The sequence below is a fragment of the Arachis ipaensis genome, chromosome B08 (assembly GCF_000816755.2).
Source record: "Arachis ipaensis cultivar K30076 chromosome B08, Araip1.1, whole genome shotgun sequence".
In the NCBI taxonomy this organism is placed as follows: domain Eukaryota; kingdom Viridiplantae; phylum Streptophyta; class Magnoliopsida; order Fabales; family Fabaceae; genus Arachis; species Arachis ipaensis.
In genome coordinates, this window is record NC_029792.2 from 60,657,128 (window position 1) to 60,662,212 (window position 5,085).

At 33.4% G+C, this 5,085-nt stretch overlaps 1 protein-coding gene across 1 annotated transcript in view; it reads left to right on the forward strand.

Moving 5' to 3' along the window:
• The window catches only part of LOC107611081 (probable glutathione S-transferase), a 15,288-nt gene extending 11,080 nt beyond the window's left edge, over positions 1–4,208 (forward strand). The window contains exon 3 of the mRNA XM_021109472.1: positions 4,003–4,208. The gene's annotated coding sequence lies outside the window, so the exon portion shown is untranslated. The remainder of the gene's footprint in view (positions 1–4,002) is intronic.

Below are 5,085 nucleotides of genomic sequence, written 5' to 3' on the forward strand. Positions count from 1 at the left end.
AAATTGTTAGTATTTTTCGAAATTTTTTTTTTGAAATTAAAAATAAAAATGATTAGTTAATTAAAAAGAAATTTTGAAAAAGGGGGAAGATATTTTCGAAAAAATGAGAGAGAGAGTTAGTTAGGTAGTTTTGAAAAAGATAAGAAACAAACAAAAAGTTAGTTAGTTAGTTGAAACAAATTTTGAAAAGATAAGAAGTTAGGAGGTTAGAGAAGATATTTTGAAAAGATATTTTTGAAAAAGATAAGATAAGAAGATATTTTTGAAAAGATATGATTGAAGTTAGTTTTTTGAAAAAGATTTGATTTTTAAAATCTCAATTAATGACTTGCTTCATAAGAAATCACAAGATATGATTCTAGAACTTAAAGTTTGAATCTTTCTTAACAAGCAAGTAACAAACTTCAAATTTTTTGAATCAAAACATTAATTGATTATATTATTTTCGAAAATTTGGTATAAAAATAAGAAAAAGATTTTTGAAAAATGTTTTTGGAATTTTCAAAAATAACTAAGAATTTTGAAAAAGATTTGATTTTTGAAAAAGATAAGATTTTCAAATTGAAAATTTTGATTTGACTCATGAGAAACAACTAGATTTTAAAAATTTTTGAAAAAGTCAATTCAAATTTTCGAATTTGATGAAAGAAAAAGGGAAAGATATTTTTTTGATTTTTGAATTTTTATGATGCAAGAGAAAAACACTAAAAGGATGCAATGCATGAAATTTTTAGATCAAAACAATGAATGCATGCAAGAATGCTATGAATGTCAAGATGAACACCAAGAACACTATGAATGTCAAGATGAACATCATAGACACAATTTTGAAAAAATTTTTAATGCAAAGAAAACATACAAGACACCAAACTTAGAATTCTTTAATGCTTAGACACTAAGAATTCAAGAATGCATATGATAAACATGAAAAGACACAAAACAGAAAATCATCAAGATTAAACAAGAAGACTTACCAAGAACAACTTGAAGATCATGAAGAACACTATGAATGCATGAAATTTTCGAAAAATGCAATATGTATATGCAAGTGACACCAAACTTATGATATGACTCAAGACTCAAACAAGAAAAACAGAAAAGATTTTTGATTTTTTATGATTTTCTAATTTTTTAATTTTTTTTTTGGATTTTTTTCGAAAATTATATGAAAAAGAAAAAATTAGGATTCCAAAATTTTTAACATGAATTCCAGGAATCTTGCATTCTTAGTCTAAAGCTTCAGTCCAGGAATTAGACATGGCTCACTAGCCAGCCAACCTTTCAATGAAAGCTCTAGTCCAAAACACTAGACATGGCCAATGGCCAGCCAAGCTTTAGCCTTTAACACGAGAGTATTTAAAAATATATAAGTGAAGGTCCAGGCATGGCCAAGATGGCCAGCCCCCTAAAACGTGATCAAAGGATCATAAGGTAATCCAAAGATGCCTAATACAATAGTAAGAGGTCCTATTTATAATAAACAAGCTACTAGGGTTTACATGAGTAAGTATTTGATGCATAAATCCACTTCCGGGGCCCACTTGGTGTGTGTTTGGGCTGAGCTTAAGTGTTGCACGTGCAGAGGCCATTTGTGGAGTTGAACGCCAGCTTTTGTGCCAGTTTGGGCGTTCAACTCTGGTTTTGTCTCCTTTTCTGGCGCTGGACGCCATATTTGGGCAGAAAACTGGCGTTGAACGCCAGTTTACGTTATCTATTCTTGGCCAAAGTATGGACTATTATATATTGCTGGAAAGCCCTGGATGTCTACTTTCCAACGCAATTGGAAGCGCGCCATTTGAAGTTCTGTAGCTCCAGAAAATCCACTTTGAGTGCAGGGAGGTCAGAATCCAACAGCATCAGCAGTCATTTTTCAACCTCTGAATCTGATTTCTGCTCAAGTCCCTCAATTTCAGCCAGAAAATACCTGAAATCACAGAAAAACACACAAACTCATAGTAAAGTTCAGAAATGTGAATTTAACATAAAAACTAATGAAAACATCACTAAAAGTAACTAGATCCTACTAAAAACATACTAAAAACAATGCCAAAAAGCGTATAAATTATCCGCTCATCACACTGCTTTCTGCCATTTGGATCTTTTCTCCAAGCTGCAAAGCTTGATCTCTTTGAGACCAAGCTCTGATACCAACTGATGGTTTCAGTGGCTAAGAGAAGGGGGTTGAATCTTAGCCCCCTTTTTGCTTAGTAACACTTGTTGGCCTTTGAATTAACTTCAGGAGACTTTTTGAGTTTTGTCTCGTCCCTAGCCACGAGACTTTTATTTTTGTCTCGTCACTTGGCACGAGATTTTTCTTTTTGTCTCGTCACTTGGCATGAGATAATTTTCAGTTCTAGCCTCTGTGCAGTAGAAACAGAAATGGAGTAGAGAAGAGAGAAAATTACACCCAGATATATCCTGGTTCGGCTGCTAAGTGCAGTGCAGCCTACATCCAGTCTCCATCACAACCATGATAGAATTTCACTATAATCTTCCTAATTACAGACTGTAAAGTGCTAACCCAACTTACAAGGGGATTCTCACAGAATCATGAAACACAACATAGATGAACAAAGGAACTCTAAGACATCTATGGCTTTTTCTTTTAATTTTGCACTCTCTGCCTTTTTCCGCTCTATGGCTTTTTTATACAAACCTCACTGTTTGCCTTTTTTCCATAAGACTCAAGACATGACAAAATTAAACAGAAAAATACAAAACAGAATACATTGAAGGAGAAGAAAATCTGTAAGCTTAGGTAGCTCTGAGAATCCTGTGCCTTGCACTCTCACTGCTTACTTCTAACTCCTTGCTCCAACCAGTGGCTGTTCCCCCTTTTTATAGAAGAGAGAAGCCTCCACACTTGAAGCCAAAAAACCCAAGCCAACTTCTTCTTCCTTCAAGAAACCGGTTCAGCCACACAGAGAGAGATGAGATAACCATGCAATAACCAACATGCAATTACCTCTAGTCCTTCTTTGGTCATCACTCTTCATCAATCCGAGTTCTCCATCCTTGGCTTGCTCTCCAAGATGGATTTCTAGCCCTTGATGCTTCATGATGATGATGGCTTCATCTGTTTCAATCTCTGCCTCTTCCATCACTTCGCCACTCTAGCTACTTCCTGTGGTGGTTGAACAGAATCAAAGACAAGCCATGCCTCCAAGATTTTCTCCTTGCTGGCCGAATTATCTTCTTCCTTTTTGAGCATGAAGAGCTCAAGATTACCTCACCAAATCTATCCATATTTAGTGATAATCTTAGCCACAGCTCATTTTTATTTTAGTATGTTTTCTTGCCATCATTGTGATGGTCTTTAGGCTTGCTTTCTCTTCCTTTCGGTAGCTCATTTTTGCTTCCATGGCTACCAATGTTTTCTGTGTAATAACCGAAGAGAGAAAGAGAAAGAGTAGAGAAAGAGAAAAGAAAAGCAAAGCTATGAGTGATATCAAGATAAATTAAATTAGGTGCAACTTTTCATGCTTTGTGTGGCAACGTGTAGACTTCCATCAATGCCATCAAATCACTTTGCTTTTTCTCTTTCATGTTTCCAAGACATTAAACATAATTGAATAAATTTGAAATCCATTCCTTAGTGAGAGATTGGTGTCCGTGGAAACATGCAGCTATACAACAAAAATTGGATTTCACCATGATGATAAAAGAATAGCTTAACCGTTAGGTTCCATTTCCTTTTTAATTTTGGACCAACCTATTTGGTCTTGCACCAACAATTGATTTGGGCTTACACCATTAAATTTGACCCAACTATCACAATAAAAAATTCAGCCACATATTCTTAGATATATTTTTGCACAAGGCTGAATTTTATTTCTACATTGGGCTTGCTATTTTTTTTTCGGCCCGACACAAAATCTGCACAACAAAATTATTAATCAACATATGTTTAATGAAATTCAAATTAATAATTTTGTAATTAAATATTTCAATAATGTTTGATCATCATCAAAATTAAATTGGAGTTTTCCAAACTCATCAAAAATGGCACTTAGATGGTTGGAGACCTGGTTTAAGTTGCACATCATGTGCCTCCGAGACAACTATATTTGAGTTTGAATTTAGCTAAAGTCGGAAGTGGAAAATAATCCATGTAATATGTGTGTGTATAATGTGAGTGTGATATGTTGTACTTAAGAATTCATAGTAACTTCTATTTTAATAATATTATTTTCATAGATGTTTTTTTTCTGTTATAATTTTACATAGATATGTAGAACAGGAGCAACGTTATTTTGAAAATAGGATGACTGAAGCACTTTTGGTGTGTGCTTAGCGTTTGTTTCGTGGGTCTATTCTTTATTTGCTTTGAGTTGTATTTGTTTTTATTAAATTTTCTTCACCTACGTGTGCCTTGGTGATGTGAGGTTTGTGTTCAAACGTCAGGTGGAGAATGTTTTGTTTAGATTTTCGTTTTTCGACTTCGACAGAGTGTCGACCAAACTTATAACAAGATCCAACTTAAAAAACAGATATGACTCTTCAAAGAATTAAAATCAGTAACTTATCAATCAATGCTCGACACAAAATAAAAAATGATTGCATTTCATTGGTAATGAGAAAGTTTACAAACTAGACTTCAAGAAATTGGTAAGTAGATTAGATCAAATGTTGTTTTAAGATGAAACTTGAAATTAAATACTAAAAAAAAGTACATGATTTAGAACTGGAAAAGAACAACTAATAAAGAACATGAATCAGAAAGAAAGAAAACAAAAGAGAAAAAAAATAATAATATCTTCCAATATTCATACGCACTTACACTCCATACACTCCATCTTTTCCACCTTGTTAGTGTGATATGAAAATTCTGTAGAGCTCTAGTGTCTTTGTGAATTGTAGAATAAAAGTCCCTTCTAAATATTCAAGAACTTCTATTTATAAGTGAGTTTCTTTATTAAAAACTTTTTCTTGGATATTAAGTACAACTACTTCCATTCTAATTTTTCTTAGGCACCAAATAGTTATCCATTATCTAAATCTACTTGGAGTTCAAGTAGTACCCACATTTAGGAGAGCCATTATAATCTTTATTTCCTTAAACTCAACCTCCTCATCCCTCAAATA